An 18,795-nucleotide genomic window follows, 5' to 3' on the forward strand; every position below is an offset into this window, starting at 1 on the left:
CAGTCACACAGAGTCTTTGTTCTTTATGGATTTAGTATGTGTGGCGAAGAGAATCACTGCTTTAAAGCCCCATCTGGAAAGGCACTGTTCAAGTTTCTAATATGATGAGAACAGCTCCTGTAGATAATACCTGCCTGAGAATGGTAAAATGGTCTCAAGGTTCAATCTAGCACATCTGTTTTTTTCCTGCCCGCATTATGTTTTGGCAGCAGAGACGTTAGCTTGTTACACTGTAGAGATTTAGTCATGTGTTAAAGTTGAGCTTCTGAAGTACACCCCCCCACCACCACCACCACCGCCACCGTCACAACCTAACCCCTCCTCTTGGTTTACAAGTCTGTTTTCTTCTCTCAATCCCTTTTTTCCTTCAACTTGTCTGCTCATCCCTGGTGAATGTATTAAATGAAGTTACTAGATATGAGTGCTTAAGAGGCCAGGGCCTCGGAGGCTTGCCAAAGTCTCTCACAGGCTTGGCTCAGTCATCCATGTCACTTTTTTCTGTTGTTTCAGCTACTGGCTGACTCGCTTGTATTGCCAAGCACTTTCTCTCTTTCTCGCTTGCTCTCTGTGTTTGCTGCCTCTGAGTGGCTTGTTTTTCTCCAGTGTGGAGAAATCAGGCTAAAGCAAACAGTGTGTGTCAGCCACAGCTTTTGTTAAGTATTCATTTTTAATGAGCATAAGTGGCTACAGAATCCTATAAACCATAAATGGAGTAGTCAGACTGGGGAGGAAGGAGGAGGGGGGCATGTCGGCCTTTGATTCAGTGGCAGTTTTTTTTTGTTTAGTAACACTTGTACTAATTATGTTTGATGTGGATGAAGAAAACATATTTCAAAATGATAGTTTGTGTTGCTTTATTGTGCCATTTCCCTCTCCTTATACGCCCCCTCTGGTTTAGTTAGCTCTTACAAGGAATTGTTCTCCTTTTTAATAATCTTTAGGAAAAAGGTGTCATCTTTTTCCTTCGAGCAGCTCTGTTAGATTTCATTCCCTCTGAATTCAGAAAGAGGCACCAAGTAACCAGTTTTTGTTCTGTCGTGATCGAAGGCGCTGTAGCTATAGAGAGAGGGGGGGGGGTGCTAAGGGAAAAGGTATTGTGATGGGCCGTTTGAATGCTGAACAGAATTGAATAGACACAGTCAGCTTCCCAGATACATGCTTAGGCCTGTAGAATGTGGAGTGCTTTGCTTGTAACTGCACCGGTTGTCTCCTTTCATTATCAGTTAATGGTGCCCAACTTGACAGAGCCATGTGATAAACAGAGGAGCTGTGAAATCCTGGAGGTGGAGTTCTCGTCTGCCTGATAATGGGATCTCATCTGCCAGGGAGGGCAGCCTGCCCCGCCAGCCAATCCAGCTTTGCTTTCCCTTTAGAGAGGATTCACTGCACTCACCCTCCACTGCTGTCTTGGCCCAACTTGTGCCTCACCAAAACCAACTCAAAAATGTTGGTATTTGCCTGGCTTCATCTTCTTTTAACACCATAGAATATTTTTGGGAGCCTGGAATATCGGCTTTCATCGCACCAGAAAAACACAGAGAGACGTGCATTTCCGCCTCCTTATCAATCTTGGAGTCTTTAAATGTTTGTGTAACTCAGGAATGGAAGGCAGACTGCGTGTGTGCCAATATCATAAACATTGACCTTGTGAAATGTATACATACTGTGATGGGGGGGGCACTGCTTCTCAGGAGAGTTGCTTCAGGGGCTGGGAAAGGTTTTATCAGCACTTTGTTGCACAGCAGCCGCCCCCCCCCCGAAACGAAGAAGACAACCAACATGGTTTTGCTGCACAATGAAGGACCCCCTGCACACACCAGCCTCAACTCAATTGCTATTGATCCATGATGTCTGTCTCCCCTGCTGCCCTTGTTTGGCTTTAGTGCAAAAAAAGAGCCCAATGCGCAAATTATTTGCTTTCATTAATTGGATTTTGACAGTGATCCATATCATGTTTAAGACAATGAAAATGTGTCAAGCTACTGGCTCAGTGAAATGGAAATCATCCTATTAATTTACAACTTAATGCAGTCAATCTTTCTTTCCACACTCTGTTAGTGTGTGTGAGAGAGAGAGAGAGATGGGGGTTGTCAGATTTGTTTATTTTTCCATTGGTAGCATTAAGATAAAAGAGAAAACCGATAGTAATGTACATTTTCTGTTTCAAAAACGAGCACTGAGACCTTGGGAAATAACCAGGATTACATTTGATGTGGTGTGCAGGCTAGCCATTAAACTCAGCCTCCCAAATATTGCTAATGGACTGTTCACATCATCATCCCCGCTCGTTGCTGTCGTTTTTTTAATGGGTGGGGTGACTAATTAATTCATTATCCCAAAATGCAAATGAGCTCCACAAGCCTGAGCAGCATTCAGTCCGCTTTTTCCCTCTTGTGCGTTTTTTTTCAGCAGATGCATACACTAATGTTTTCAGATATAAATCAGCGGGTGTCGTTCTTTTTTTTTTTTTTTTTTATTATTTAGTCTAACCATTAAAATGTGGCATCGGCGTGTGAGAAAACATGTCTAGGCTATTGAGCCCTTATTTAAAAGGCACCAGTACTACCAGCTTTCATTGTCTCGCTTTAGTGTTTAGCCACATTCCCACAAGCGGTTACAATTGATCGGCTGATGACGGTCGCTCGGGCCGCCGTGCACCGAGCTTCCTGGTGCAGTTTGTTAGCAAACACCCGGTGCCACGCTGCCTTTTCCTACAGGGCTGCCATCAATCAACAGCCCCATTGGCGTCCCACCCAACCACCCTTTGCCACCCTTTTGTCCCTGACGATTATTTGAATCCAGTCCATGTTTTTGTTTCGCTCGGATTTTTTTTTCTCCTCTTTTTTGTTGAGTGTGGTCGGGGTAATTCTCCTTCACTAGTGTCTGGATAAAGAAAGACTAGGTCAGCCATGTGGATGCGTCTGTTGAACAGCTGAAGGGGGGGGGGGGGGTTACCGAGACTGAGAGAGCGATAGGGGGAGCGTGGAGAGTGTGTGCATAGGAGAGAGAGAGAGAGAAGAAGAGGGGAGCGAGAGAGCGCGCGCGTGAGTGTGTGTGTGTGTTTGTGTGTGTGTGTGGAAAAAGGAAGCGGAGCCTGTAAACGGTGAACTCGCTGGTTTCCTACCCCTCGAAACAACTAAGCGCTGTTACTTTTCATGTGGACACTATCATCGACTGCAACAACTACACGGCCAAAGGGAATAGGAGCAATTTCGAGAGAGAAGAGAGGGGGTGCTAGTAAAGGTTGTAGTGCCTTTGCTCGGCGATTTCGGACGCGGACAGTCCATCAGTAAAGTGAAACCGTCTTTTGTTGAAGCAAGTGCTCGCCCGAGCCCCTCAGTGCGGGTAGCGGGTTTTTAAAAAAGAAAACGGGGAATAAAAAGTGTTCGCTTCGTTTTGTCCCGGTTCTTGGATTTGGCCCAGCTGGCTTTGACCCTCTTTAAGTTCGGCGGGTCATCTCGGGCAAGGATCGCGCTTTCAACTTAGTTGCAGCAGTCTCTGGGACTCCCAAGAATCACCAGACTGGCGGGTGAGTAGTTACTATACAAAAAAAAAATTTTGCAGGACGGTTGTGGTCGAGGGAGGAGGGGAGCGCAATGTGTGGGTAATTTAAAAAAAAAAAAAAAAAAAACGGCATTTGGACAATAGTGTTGATGAAAGCAGGGTGGCACTTAGACTTTAACCTGAAAGTGTCTTAATTTTGTTTATACTCAGAGGAGGCGTGTGTGACCTCCAGTCAGATGGTTTTTTTGAGTGCTCAGGCGAGTTGAAAGTTGGCTGCATTGTTATAAAACTTGGATGGTGTAGCAGACCCTCAAGCACCCTCCATGACCTGGCTAGCCTGGAACAGGCTTTCAGCCGCTAATGGTTTTAAAGTGAGAATAATGGTGTAAACAAAAGGAGGGGGGCTTAAATTGCAACCTTGCTGCTCAGGAAACATTAGAGATGTGTATTTTAGCAATGAAACTTCTAAGAAAGAAAAGTTGCCTTTTGACAGGGGGGATGTTGAAATGGATCTTGATGAGTCAGTGGCATATACATGTGAGGGGTGGGATTTCCCCAAGTATCTCACAAAGAGTTGGCTGTTGGATTCATGGCCTTGCTCCTGCAATAAATTGATTATTGGACTGTGATAATGGAAAGTTGTTGAGTGTTGAGAACTGTTGAGGGATCACCAAATTAACTTGACTTCCCCCCTTTAGCACCCCAGAGGCTATGAACTCTGGCCCAAGCACATGCAGCTCTCACTTGGGGGGGGGGGGGCTGTGCCTGTGCCTGTTGTCGAAAAGAGCAAGGGGGGCTGGCTGGTGGGATGTGTGTGTGTTTTTTTTTTTTGTTTTTTTTTTTGGTGGGGGTGGATTAGGATTTGAAAGCAGACTACAGTTATTTGTCTGAAAGGCAGCTTATCTAATGTTTTCCAGTTATGGTAGAAGGGGGAGGAGTGCTTGTTTACCTAAATCACTGTAAAATTGGTCATAGTAAGTCTTCATGTGACTCCAGTCAGAAGCTGAATCCGCAGGGTATGTGGCCACATAAGCACAAAGAAGGCTTCAGCCCTGAAACAAGATTCAAATCGAGGAAGGGGGAAGCAGTGATTGCCTTCAATCGCTGCCATATAAAAACAATCCCTTCCTGAAATCCTCCCCCTACTGCTGCTGCGTTTTTTTCCCCACCCAGCTATTACATGGACTCAGATGTTGCATTGCTAATTGTGAGGAGCTAATCTCCACCATACCCAGCTTCCTGTGGCATTTTTTTGTCCCCCTGCTAACTGAGAAGTGACCTCTAGCTTAATGATTCAGATGTGATTAATCCACTTGAGTGAGACGACGCTGCATGGGCTAATGTAAGGCACAGAGCTGCAGATAATGGATGATTGTTTGAACATAAAGGACATCTGCTCCACGTAAAAACTGTTTGAACATTTGAGTCTTCTTGGTTTTTAAAAGTCATGCAAATTTGAATTCCGGTACATTGTATATGTCACGAGGTGCAATTATAGCTGAAAGGTTAACAATGGTTTTCTTTCTTAGTGTCCCCGTGACTCTCAAAACTGAACTGCAAGTCGTTGCTGTCTAATCTTAAAAGGGAGTGATCTTTGATTGTCATTCACTGATGGAGTATGAAGATTTCACAGACTTGCTTCTATTTTTGCAGGTGATGTCACTTGTACAACTTGTATTTGCGCCACCATATTGGCTGACAACATGGCAGCGTAAACAAGACAGGGTTTGAGCATTCCACTCATACAAGTGACGCTGAGGATTTTTCTCGCTGATGTAGGTCTGACAGTGTCACTCACCAGAGCCCCCCCCCCCTTAAAGACCAAAATGTTTTCTGTTGTGTGGCGGTCACTGTTTAGTGGAGAGGATTAGTCCTTTAATTAGCGTGATGGGCCTGTCTCTGAAATGGTAACCAGTAACTTGACAGAAAACATCTTGGTAATGAGGATAACGTGTAATCACAACCATCGCCTACACTGTCATGTGGGAAAGCTTGCATAGCTCGTCTCTCTGAACACATTTTGAAAATGGCGTGTTCCTCATTTCCCCAGGGGGTAAGCATATCCATTTAGTTTCACTACTTGGACTGAATGAAAGAGGAAGTGGTCAGCCCTCTTAATGGAGTTGTACACAAGAGCCTGAGTTGTTGTGCAGTGTGGGATTTACATGGGAAGAGAGCACCGTGAGTGTTTCACAGTGAGGCTGCTATCTGACAAGAATTTAGCAGCCTAAATCTTAATTATGTACACGCTACCATACTGCTGTTGGTATAATTTCTCATCTCTATTGCAATAGGTTATAGCAGAGTTTGTAGGAAATTAAATCTGATGTGCAATTTGATCTGGGGCCTGAGTCCGCAGTATGTGTTGTTGATTCATGTAAACCAAGGGAAGCACCCCCCCACACACACACACAAACACAAGTCTCACCGCTGACAAGGTACCGAGAGCTAGTAAACATTCAGCTCACATACAGGCGCGTGTACAAGTGTCACCTCTGAGGAATCTGAGGGGCGATATCCGGATCAAAGAGGCTGTTTCCAACCATACACAGAGAGAGATGCTTCATAGAGTGAGGCTGCAACGGCTGTCTGGCTGCTCAGAGGCGGCTGAATGTTTGACAGGGCATTGGAAAAACGTTATTTAATCTGCTCGCGTGATGGCCCTCACTAGGATTGCACCACGCTGCGTCTCTGCCCCCTCCCCCCTCCCAGTGCCGGGATGATGGCAGTTGCTGGCTGGTTGAAAAACAGTCAGAGAGGTTGTCTGTCTGTTTGTTTTTTAACGGTATGATGTAATGCATTAAGAATCAGAAACTGTAATTGATGCAGTGTTGGTGGGCCTCTAATTTTCTTTCTAATGAGTAAGTCTGCTGGGGTCGTGATATCTTTTCTTTTTTTAATAGTCTGAATGACTCAACTGTATTCCAATGTAATTACAAAGAAATTACGCGAGTGTTATTATAATAAGCCACATGAATGAAAACAGATGGGATGTTAGACCCATTCAAAAACCTGACGCTGATCAGGTAACCGTAGGTAGATTACAATTCTGGCTTTTGTGGTTGTGTGAATTTGGCTTAACTGCATATATACCAGCCACATAAAAAGGTATTGCTCGCAGTTACCCTCCCACGTTTGACCCCCAACAATACAGAAATGCGAGAGCCACCGTCACGGCTTCCATGCCATTGTTGGTATTATTCCATCCCCCTACACAGAAGCAGACTCATGGTCTGGAGGAGCGATGATGAATCTCTTTAAGGTCTTGTTGATTCTTTAGATGGGTTTCATTTCTAAGTGATCTGACCTATTGTCCTCGCAGATAGTGGTTTACCGGTGACACATTTAGAATACATTAACCACTGATTGACATAGTATTCATGAAACAGTGGTAGCTCTGCTGAGGAGGCGGTACTCTCTGGTGGGTAACTACTGAACTAGAGAGTGATGAAGGACTGGAGAGGTGCTTTGATTGTTCATAGAAAAGTCCATCTAATGTGTTGTGTGCACAGTGGAAGGGCTGATATCTTTAATTAACAACCTCAGGAGCCAACCATGAGTGAGAAATTGGGATAATTGAAAATAGGCCCCGTCTCCTTTTCCCCCCTCTCTGTCTGTACATCCTTAAAGCAGCTGAGCCCATCAGAGGGCACTTTCACACATGTTAAGTGGGGGGACATCTGGCCTCGTTAATTCAGTGCATGGTCATAAAGTGGAATGGCGGTCCCCACAGGGCCGCCTGCTCTGAACACCATCAGATGGAGCCTGTGTTGTCCGCACAACGCGTTCTCATCTCAGTGCATCAGCGTCCTCCCTGTTGACCGTCCCTCAGACACCGGCTCTGACACTTCAGCAAGAACATCCACGCAGTCCCGCTCTGATGTTTAAACGCAGATGCTGATGTCCGAGGGAGAAAGTGACAGTACATAAATCCAGAAAATAGAGTGGTGTATACTGTAAGGCAGTGATGTGTGGTGTTATCGAGCACTTCTCATTTTCACTTAGTTAATACAACTAAGAAATAAGACTCTCTGTGGGATTTTAGCAATCAACTACAGCGAAACAGCTTTTTTCCCCCGCCTCATATTGGATATCTGTAGCCTGTGTCCATTAAGTGTATGTGTTATGATCGGTGCGCTGTCAGAGCCTATATAGCAGTATCCTTATGCCTTCCGTCCCTCCATCCTCAGCAGTGGTAGCACATAATTGAGTGGCAGCAGCGGGGAAGCAGTCATGCTGCGCATTCATATCCTATTTTAGCAAGTAAACATTAAATGTGTTTAAATGTATCACAGCTTTATTTATGCATAGAATCTGCTGTTAAGTCTGAATTATACATTAGCCAATGAATAATGCATCACTGCCATTCCTTAATGATTACTTGCCAGGCAGCAAATGGTAATGTTTGCTGATAAATTTACCCATTGATCTTGCTTGTGTTTAACCAGGCTTGTAGAGATGATGTTTTTTGCTCCATTTTATGTTTGGGGAGGGTTTTTTTGGTCAAGAATGTAATCAAAAGCAATCTAATTGTCTGTTTTTTATTTTTAGAAGATGTCTTTTTAAAAATGACTAGTGAGCCCCAAGGAATTAAAGTAAAATGGATACAATAAGAATTCTCACATACTACTTAGTACTTTTTTTCTTAGTAATTTTCAATTCTGATATTTTTTAAGAACATGTCAATGTGGTTGGTGTGTTTACATACTGCTGTCTTCATGGCTGTTTTTAGGGTGAGTTATTTATCCTTAGACCTCAACAGATCAATGTCCAATTTAGGGCTGAACGATTAATCGTTTTCAAATCGAAATTGCGATTTGAAAGAACGCAATTAGCTAATCGTGAAGATGGCGATTTAAATTTTGGTTAATTAAACAGCATATCTGATCCGTTTTCAAACAGTCATGCAGTTGCAAATTTATTCCGTTGTCATCCTTGTGTGACAGATCTGCTCACCAATCACGAGGGCCATACGCTTCCTGTTAAGGTCCTACTCATCAATCAGAGCGGGCACAGGGTGTGTACCTTTTACAACAACAAACAAAACTGGAGGAAAACGTGTGTGATAATGGCGCCAGCCGAACCGACACAGGCAGCGGCTGTTTTGTCCGGCGTCAACTCACACTGAAGTGTTTCAGCAGCGGAGCATTTAGCCTACACGTTGTTACAATGTTGTTAATTTGTCATTTTGTCTGCTTAGAATATGGATAACCGCTCTCTGTGAGCCCGTTCTGCTCCACTCTGTGCGGGTTACATATCCACATGGAACTTTAGCAAAACATCAATCAAAAAATCGTAATCGCAATATCTGGCAGAAAATCAGTCCAGTTGCAGTCTTCTTTGTTGGCTTGTAGCCATTACACGACAGTGTTTGTTTGAAGTACAGAGTCTAGATGATGTCTGCCGAGTTGGTTATTCAGCCCATACTTGTTAAACGTTGTCTTTTGATAGCATGTCTTCATTATCGCTGGTCTTAACAGCCGCACCGAGCCAGATTATTGGCACATAATCCGTATAATGCTGTGAGTCTAGCATTGCTGAAGCCTCGAAACACAGCCCTGTTACTGTGCAGATATATTGCTTATCCACACAATGAGAAAATATTGACTTGTTGTCACTCACTCATTTGATTAGTTGTGCAGGTGATTCTGCTTTTCGTTTGTCACCCTGGTAACGTAAACGGGAAAACATAGGCAGCAGCCTTTTTCTATCCAGTAATGAAGCACTGGAGCATCACGGACTATCACATCTGGAAAACCTCTCTAAGCAGGAACGAATGTCTTTATCACTCACGGTGTATCATTGGCACTTGTCAGCCCAGAATAGTATCCACAAAAAAGGCCAACATTTGACAGCATTTCTCACCGCAGAATGTGCAGCTGCCTGGGAGTGATGTACTCCCAACAATTCCACTTTGATTTTTTTTACAGCTTAGCTGAGTGAGATTTATCCGTATATTTACAGTGTTGGCCAGTCACTCCATTTTCTTTTGTCTGTAAGAAAAGCGGCTTAAAGCAGTCAGCTGCTGTGCGTAAGCCAGGTCATAACGAGAGCACCTTACATTTAACCCAACAGGATTCATCAGTGGCCTTGTTCTTCCAAAAAATAATGAGGTTGACGGTGAGGGCTGCCCCAGGCTGCATGTAGGGAGATGATCTCTCTGAACCGGCAGATCATTCCTGTTTTTTTATGCTAAAAAGGCCGGCTAATGACTATTCTTGATATGTGTCAGTGCTTTAAGTTAACTAGCTTTAATTCACAGATCTAATGGGCTTGATTGTCAAGCTGAGTCGAGGCAGTCAGTGAGAGGCTTGCGCCCGTGTGTGTGTGTGGGAGGGGGGGTGTAATTGTTTTTGCTGGCGGTGATTCTCTCTGGAAGGGATGACTGCACAATCCAGATATGTAAACTAGAAGAAACTGAAAGGCAATATGCTGATACCTTGTCTGTTTCCTCTTGATCAACCTAGCTTTTGAAAATTACATTTTTTGAGACTCTGCCCGAACACTCTTTGGGTTCAGCCTGTCAGTAATGCTTGCTTTACAAACCTGTATCTGCTCAACTAAGCATTTCAAACATGTAAATAGCATGCGGGAAAAAATGGAGATCTTGAGGAAATCATTAACTGTGACGGCGCACCATAAAACAAAGAGGAAGAATTGAAGACAACAGATGCTCAAAGGGTTTGATTCTGCTTATTGGAGCATGACACTTATTTAGTGCAGCGGAGAATCTCAATGCGTAGACAATGATGCTGTGTCTTGCCAGTGCCCTGACAGTCAGATCTGTTCTCCAGAGGCATTCGCAATATTAATATGTTTTGGTTTTTTTTTTTTTTTGCATTCATTCAGACTTCACATTTCTTTGTTTGCTCGACCCTGATGTCATTTTTTGCACACATGGAATCAGGCTTGTTTGCCTGCACAAGACAGCTTTTTATGTCTATCAGGCTGTAGCGGAGTAGACGTCCACCTCTTATGTTGCATTCATAACAAAGCTGCTCAGCCCTGCGCCAGTAAAAGAGGATGATGATAAAGTGAGCTGACTCTATTGGTCTGATAAAGATCAACTTAAGACCCACCAGGAAGCAGTGCAGTTTGCAAACACACGTTCTTTTGGGGATATAGTTTGTGTCAGCATAGGGGCAAGACTGGACATCTGTCTGCTAGTGATCTATAGTGTCCACAATCCCTCCCACAGACTGTTGGCTTTGGCACTCGAGCAGTACACCGGTTGCTGTAGTACACCCAGCCACCCACAACAGTGGCTTATCTCGCTAGCATGACAAACAAGTGGGCTAACAAAGAAGATAGAAAGCAATAGGACACACAGTAACAGAGGACCTTAAGAGCGCCTTGCCATCATAACTCCACTTCAAAATGGAGGCCTTTGTTCTGTGATCGTTGGAGAGGACATCATAGCAAGGTAGTGGCACATCTTTTCATCCTCAAACACGCTCCCTCCCACTCATTCAGCCCTGCTGTCGGTGAAGGAGATCCTCTGCCTGATAGGGCTTCAGAGAAAGGTATTCCTCTGGGACTGTTGTTCAGGGATTTCTGCAGTCCTGCCATGCGCTGATTAAAGGAACACTTGTAGATAATCCTTTTAAAAATAGATCTTTGTTGCAGCAGTGTAGGGGGGTGTGTGTGTGTGTGTGTGTGGTGGTGGTGGTGGGGGGGGGGGCAGAAAAAGCCCCAGATTTGGATTTTTTTTAAATGGTTATCACCTTGGTACGATCAGCAGCTCGGCTAAGATAAATATTTAATGACAGAGTGGCTGAAATAGAGCTGTTACTGACTGCTGGTGAGAAATGGAGCTTCTATTTAGAGCCCATACAGTTCCATAAAGTCACGGCATTGGTAGACAGCCCAAGGTTATTAGTGTTAGTATGAGAGTAGTGTGCATTTTGTGGTGTGTCTGTGGGTTGCTAAAGAGTTCTCACTCTTTTTCTTGCTGCAGTGATATGAAGCAGAGAAATGCACTCAGTCTGTTATTGGGCATTCACTCATGAATCCTTGATGGATTACGGGTATGTGTGTGTGTGTGTGTGTGAGAGAGCTGTTGTGGCAGCACTATAGTTAATGCACAACAGCGTTACTGTTCAGGCACACTTCACTTCACTACTATTTCCACAAGCTAAACAGCTGTATGTTTTGCCCTTTACTACCTTAGTTTTGCTCTGTTTCATTTCACATGCTCCCTGCCCTCTGGGTTCTTGTTTGATGTCATTCATGTCATGCAAAATTGATTGCAAAGGCCTGCATCAATGCTCGCTGCAATGAAGTTATCTTGGTGTAAAGACAGATTTCCCTACATTGATTCTCTTAACCTTACACTTTCACACTCAAGTGAATAGAACCTTTAAATTTATATCCGCCTTGCTTTTAGATTTTTTTGGCAAGGATTATGAAGTGAGACTCGTATTAGGACTTGAGTCTTATCGCACAGCTCATTTAAACACTGATCTAGGCTCCGCTTGATTCATCCTGTTTACTCATTACATGATAGCTATGGCGAAAGCAATTACTTTCAGCTTTCAAGTACCTTGCTTTTGGTCACACTGCGGCTCTTATTCATTTCACTGGAGCTCCCAAGGCACCGTGGCTTCCAATCAGGCCAGTGAGTGGCGTGCGCTTACATCTCACCACTTTGTGTAGGAAATAGGTGGGTAAACACAGCAGAGTCCTTGAAGCACTTCCCATCCCTGCTATTGGATTACCAGCTGCCTTTTTCCGGGTCTCATCTGCACAGATGAGTGCCAAGATCAATGGAGCTCTTAGTGCAAAGCTAATTCGATCAGGACTGGCTTTGCTACTGCTGATCAGAGATTATATTTTTTTTTTTTAAATGTGAAACAAAAACTTAATCAAGTCAAGGCCCATGTCCAATAGCTGATATTTGTAGCCACTCCAGCTCACATACACGTCAATTAGGAGGCATTTCATATTCATTATTGAATTGTTGGGTTGGCCCGCTGAGAAGAAGTGTGGAGATGGAAGTAGTGAACTGCTGTGTAAAGTGATCCATCCAGTTTTTTGCTGAGTGTAGCAGGAATGCTGCCTTTTTCTCTAGCAGAGCGACTGGCATCATAAATAAGCTAAGAGCGTGTTTTTAGAGGGATGAGGTGCCTGCTCTGACGGTGAGCAGAGAGAAAGGGTTGAAGGGCATATTGACCCTCTTGTTCTGGAAAGCGAAACGCAGACTCTTCAGTGCCCCTTGTTCCCCCATTAATTATTGTTTGATGCTAATAAAGGAGGGGGGGGGGGGACAGGGGGATGTTATGAAACATAATTATTCATTGTAGCATTTCCCCTCGACGAGCCTTGTTCCCCCTCCTCTTGTGCTTAGTGAGGAAGCTGCCAGGGGCTGTCAGTTGAGTACAGCAGGCAAAGATGTCCCCTCAGCCTTTTAAGGAGGGGGACAGGAGGGAGCAGGGTGAAGGGCGCCATTTGCCCCAGTGATATATGAGGAGAGACAGCAATATATGTAAGGAGCTGCTGAAAGAAGGATAGAAGGTCAAGGCACATTACACTCCAGCCATTTATTGGCTGAGCACATAGTCTGACCTGGACTGCAAATACAGTTGCTCAGCAGCAGCAGCTTTTTTTTTTTGGTTTATAAATGTATGTGTGTGCTTTTTCAGGTGTGTGTGTGTGTGTGTGTGTCAATGGCCTACACATTTTAGATTGACATGTGTGTCTACACATAGATGAATGCTGTACTGTAGTGAATATGCTCTGTGGCTTTTTATAAGCTTGCAGATGCAGTGGGAAGCTATTTTAACAAGACTGTAGCTCCACAGACCTGTCCTCCTGGATTTTCACTAAGCGACTGCGATGGCAGAAGCAGTGTAGAGGCTAATTTCTATGCATGAACAGCATATGGTGTGCTTAAACACAATACAAGCATGGGATTAGTCTCATAACATTGTTTTAATTGTGTGCAGTATAAACAGTCCTATATATATACTCTCCCCCTGCTGTTACTTTGTTTTATATTAAGAAAGCAAATGATTTATTTAGGTGACGTTCTCTATGTTTTAAAAGGAGTGTGTTATTGGCATAGACAGGGCTGGGTACTATTTTCTTTGTCATTAATGGCCCAGCGACGAGAGGAGAAGCCGGCGAGACTGCCATGGTCAAAGCCGAACATTAACATTCCAAGAATATCTGAGGCTTATTCACAGCAACTTGGCCACACAGCCAGCTGCATTCACCTTTTTGGTTTAAAAAAAAAAAAAAAAAAAGACAACAGGCCCATAGTCAGCCTGAGCTATGTTGTATCAGGCCGCGTTTTTTAATGTGCCATTGTTGTTGCACAGTGAGGGATGCGACGTGTAATCCAATATATTGCAGTTGTTGTTGCTGTTTGGAAAGATGAAAAATATGCAGCTTGTGTTTGCTGGAGGCATAGCACACTATCAGTCAGGGATCAAGTCTCCATTTCACACATGAACAGGCAGAGTTAATCTGTGGATCGCTACTGTACACTGCATGATATCCAGCCTCTATTTTCCCAAAAGCCCATTGTTCTAGGCCCCTGCTGCTAATGTTTTTGGAAAATAGTTACCTTTTGTGTATTTTTAGGTTAACACCTAAGCATTCGCTTGTGGTGCAGGTAGTAAAGCAGGTCTGACTCCTTCAGACTCTTTAAAAATAATTGTGTATATCTAAAAATAATTGTGTATATTTGTAGCCTAACTGTGTGTGTGGCCTGTTGGTATGTGGCAGCGTCCACTAAAATGCCACAACTGTAAGAGGCCCAGTCCTGACCATTACATGTTTTATGAGCTGTCCTCATAAGATATGGGAGCTCTGAGCTCAGATCCTGCTTGTTCCAGCAGTGTTTTTATCACTAGTGGCCACTTTCCCCAACCATTTTTTTTTTTTGGATGATGGAGAATAATCATATCCAGAATAAGGCAACGTCTACAACACAGCCCTGTCTGTGGCTACAGTTTAATAAGTGTGGCTAGCTGCGTGTAGGCCTCCCAGAGTCATGATTCATATTATTCTCCTCATGCGCACTGCAGAGGGTGCTTTCCCCTCCGCCTAGGATTACTGGCCTGCATGACTGAGATGGTGGATGACAAGGCTGAACGCTACACTGAATATTCCACTCTCCAAGTCACCTCCCCCCGCTGACTACTTTCTAAAGCTGTCCTTTTTCCTTGAACAAACATATCTCCAACTGAAGAACGTTCACTGACGGTGTCTGTTTGCAGTGCTCACACATTGGCTTGTGAGTTTTAGCTGTGGTTGTGAGAATGCTGAAATTAGCATGGAGGTTAACGAACAAAGGGGGATGTTGTGCGTCGAAGATGAATCCTTTGTTTAATTTATTGTGTCAGTCGTGTGCTTGTCAATCTTGATAGTCTGTTGGTGGTGACAGGAGAAGCGTTTGCATGTGAAATAATAGCCCTACCTAATTAGAGGTAATACCATCCTGCGGTATGTAGAGGTGGAGGTGTTTTTAAGCTCTGATCATTGTAAGACGTCGAATGGAGGGATTGTCCTCCCACCCCGACCATCTGCTGGTAGACAGAGCGGACACAGCTAAAAATTTTAGGCGGGGAAATGGTCTTGTGTACTGACCTAATGGCTTTGTTTTTTTGGGAGCTGTTCTTTAAGATTTCCCTCAGTGCCCCTGCTGGCCTACGCTGTCAGTCTGAAACCTCAGAGCTGTCTTATCTGTCACTCTAATCTATTTATGTTAGTTTTTCCTCTGTGTTGGCATGTCGCTCTGTGTGACATAGTGATTAGAGTAGCTGGAGGATGTAGGGCAGCTGTATGAATACATTTCCTCCTCCTACATTCATTAGACAACCATTTGGAGTTGAACTGACGGATAGGATCAAGCTGATGGGGGGGGGAGAAAGTGGGGATATTTGATTGCAGAATATCAGTGGAAGTGGTACATGATTGAGTGCTCAAACGTTAAAATCTCAAGAGTCCTTTCGTTCTAACAGAAGACAAAATCACTGTTAGATTTTTTTTTTTTCTCTCTTCCAGTAAATCTTTTTGCTCTATACATCTGATTGAGAAAATGTCATGTAACTCATTTTCCTCACCCCCTGCTAGAGCTCTGTTCCATTTTATAGAGCTAAATGTTTGAAGACATATTGACATATATGATACAATTTTTTATTTTTTTATTTTTTTTTGTACAAGTCAGGCTTGAATGTGTTCCCAGTTTGTATTTATACCTCTCCTGACCCCAGCTTTACCTTTGGGTAAATTTCCATTACAACGGCATAATTCACCAAAAAATTGAATTGTCAGTGCCTCTCCAGAGGCGAAAGACACTAGAAATCCTTTCGAATCAGGCACTCTAATCCAACTGTAAAAAAAAAAAAGAAAAAAAAGCAGCCCACAGATTTACAGGGAAACTCAATTAAGTGCCACATTCATGATAGTGCTGTCTGCCACCACGTACCTCACATTCTCCCACTTCTCTTATCAATGACACACTGCGAGAGGTCCTTTTTCTGGCCTGCTCATGATTACATTTTTCAAGAGTGTCTTATTTAAAGGAAAGGGGAAGGGTGACAATGGACAAACCTGGCATTTCCCTCAGGAGCCGTGTCTAAACATGATGCCTTGTGAAGCCGTCAGAGCTGCTGAAATGGCCTTCAGCTTCGCTCCAGCCAGACAAACGTGGCAGGCTGAGAGAGGTACTGTATCTTGAAGGAGCTGGTATTAGGCTGTGAAATGATGTCCTGCTCACAGACTCTGTAGATAATAGACATCTTGGGTTTTGGAGCGGCCCCCTTAGGGCCATTTGGAGCTCTCCCGGAGAGCACACAAACAGGGACTAGAGTAGGATTTAGCCTTCTTTCAAAGATGGAGTAGAGGCTTAGACCCTGTGGAGCACACACTGATCCTTATGTCTGTGGCTAACGGTACTTGTGGACTGTTGGACAGAGAATATGTTTTGACTTAGTGGATCTCGGTTTATATTACAAAAAGAAAGTAATGGATGCTATTGTTAGCCCGGAGAGATTCTGTAAATTTTCTTAATCTTTTTAGACAGTGATTGTTTATTGTTGCACACAGTGTCACTGTGCATGAGGATCTGCTCTTGTGCTGCAGTGCTTTGCTTTTTACCATAGGAGTCTCTAGGCAGGTTTAAATGTTGATGTTGGAAAGTCCCAAGCTATCTTTTCTCAAGCACCGCTTTTACCTAGTAAACTAACCCCGGATGCCGGCTAAAAATAGAGCTTTTGTGAGCACAGCTTTAGCAGAAGGAAAAAAGATGTGGTTACTCATCAGTGAATTGAAAAACAAGTGGAGCAGACAAGTGTCTTTGCCCTGCCAATGTGAACTAAAACAGAGAGGGCCTCAGAGAATAAAGCATGCCATGATTGCACCAGGTAAGACAAAGCAGGCAGGGTGCAGAGACCACAGAGAATCCCTTATGAAGTGGCCTACCCCTTGCCTCCAGCTGAGCCTTTCATTGTGCTGTTGTTTCTAGGGCGCTTGGATGGCAGCTTAGATTAGATGGCACTGAGTAATGGATTGGAGCTGACGAAAACCTGCTGCAGCTCAACATCACCATAGCTAGGATCCATGCACTGCTGAGGATCTGGCTGGTTTATTCGGATCAATTTGAGTTGCCCTCATTGTTAATAACCCTGTGTATATTCATGCTAACATTGTTCTCCTCTAATCTGTATTCATGCGAGTATTTCATTCAATCCCTTTGCAAAGCCGGCCCTAAATCCTTGCCAATCACATTTTGCTACTTCATAGTTCTCCAATTGAATATGCCATGAATGACTTTTCAGTCTCTCTCCAAAAAACTGAGTGGATTGCTGTGCTGGTTATGTTGTTGTCAGAAACTATTTTGCATTTAAATGCAGAAATGTGTAGTTTCTTTATTATTTCTTCTATATAAAGCTGCATGAATAAATGTCCAGCTTTTGCAAATTTGTAATCCAACATAATCAATTAGCAAAATTTTGGCGGGATAAAAAAAACAAACCCTGCATATGTATAGGTACTGAAGCAAAGCGTGATAATTTGGATGCTTGTTGTTAGACAGGTTTTGATTAAAACTACAGAGATGAGTACGGATTTGGGTAAATGTGGGAGTGATTTGGAATGAATAAAACATGTCTTATTTAAAAGGCTGTTTGGAAGAGAGAGAGTAAGAGAATAGGGGGAAAAAGCTGTGTTTAGGTAACAGAAACCTGCTGTGCAGCCATTGTGGGGGATGATGTGTTAATCGAGCCACAAACTGTGTGGTTTTTCAGGCCAGAGGTCTCATTTAAACAGGCGCGGAAAAGAGAAATGTATTTGAGCGGGGCCCTGCTGGCTGCTAGCCCTTGACTTCATTGCAGTAATGTAAATGGTAGATTACGTGACCCCCCCCCCCCCCCCCTCTACAGCCACTAACCCCTCCTTCTCTTTTCCATTAAGACAGCTGGTATCTTTCAAAGGGTCCTGGCCCAGTGATTGATGTGTAATGGCTCCAAGCATCACCTGCCCCCTCACAGCGTTATTCATCGGCCAGGCAGCCAGCGCAGCTTTCTGCTAAGCACTTTGTTTCCCGGGTAGTGGGTGGAGAGCCATCTCCCTCGCTTTCTCTCTCTGTCTCACTTTTTCTCTCTCATTCTCTTCCCCCGTCAGCCATTAATACATTATGACTTTTCATTGCCACAGTGTTACAACTTCACTTCACACTGACTCACTCCTTTTTGCTCACTCAATTTGTTCAACTTCAAATGGCTCTTTTGTCTGCATCCAACTACAACGACTGATGGGCAACACATTAAACAGTGGACACTTGAACATATTGTTAATTGACTAGTAAGAGTTTTAACACAATTAAACATGAGCGGGCGCATATCTGTATGAAGTATTTGTTTTGCTCTGAGGGTCGATAAACACAATTATGTTAACGTCAGCAAGGTAATTGCAGATACAGAATTTGGAATGAGGCAGTTGTGTAAAGTGTGTCCAGATGCAAACTAATAGCATCTAGATTTTAAAGATACTTATAGGGGCTTATAGCAGCCCCACCATCAAAGGAGAATGGGCCAGCCCTCCATTTGCAACAGTCCAGGGTGCTCTTGGTTTCAAGGGAAGAGGCTTATGTTACTGATTAGAGGAGAGAAGAGGTGCTTAGCTCCTACACAAATTCTGGCAGCTCCCAGGCAAAGAGCTGTACCTTCATTAATGTTTTCAAGTTCCTCACACCTCCAAGACATGCTGCTAGATATGGACACGGGAGGCGGCGCAGTGTGTATTTTAGCACACCAACGGAGGTGTCTGTCCATAGTGGGTGTGTGT

At 43.8% G+C, this 18,795-nt stretch overlaps 1 protein-coding gene across 4 annotated transcripts in view; it reads left to right on the forward strand.

Annotated features, from left to right (window-relative positions):
* rerea (arginine-glutamic acid dipeptide (RE) repeats a) overlaps positions 1-18,795 on the forward strand; it is a 122,754-nt gene that overhangs the window by 29,913 nt on the left and 74,046 nt on the right. Inside the window, exon 1 of one of the 4 annotated variants that reach the window (XM_038722790.1) lies at positions 3,002-3,529. The exons of the other annotated variants lie outside the window; for them this stretch is intronic. The gene's annotated coding sequence lies outside the window, so the exon portion shown is untranslated. Of the gene's footprint in view, positions 1-3,001; positions 3,530-18,795 lie in introns of those variants that run through there. 4 annotated transcript variants of the gene reach the window in all.

Source organism: Micropterus salmoides, unplaced genomic scaffold, assembly GCF_014851395.1.
Source record: "Micropterus salmoides isolate LMB-PRFRI ecotype aquatic unplaced genomic scaffold, ASM1485139v1 Ms_hic_scaffold_16, whole genome shotgun sequence".
In the NCBI taxonomy this organism is placed as follows: domain Eukaryota; kingdom Metazoa; phylum Chordata; class Actinopteri; order Centrarchiformes; family Centrarchidae; genus Micropterus; species Micropterus salmoides.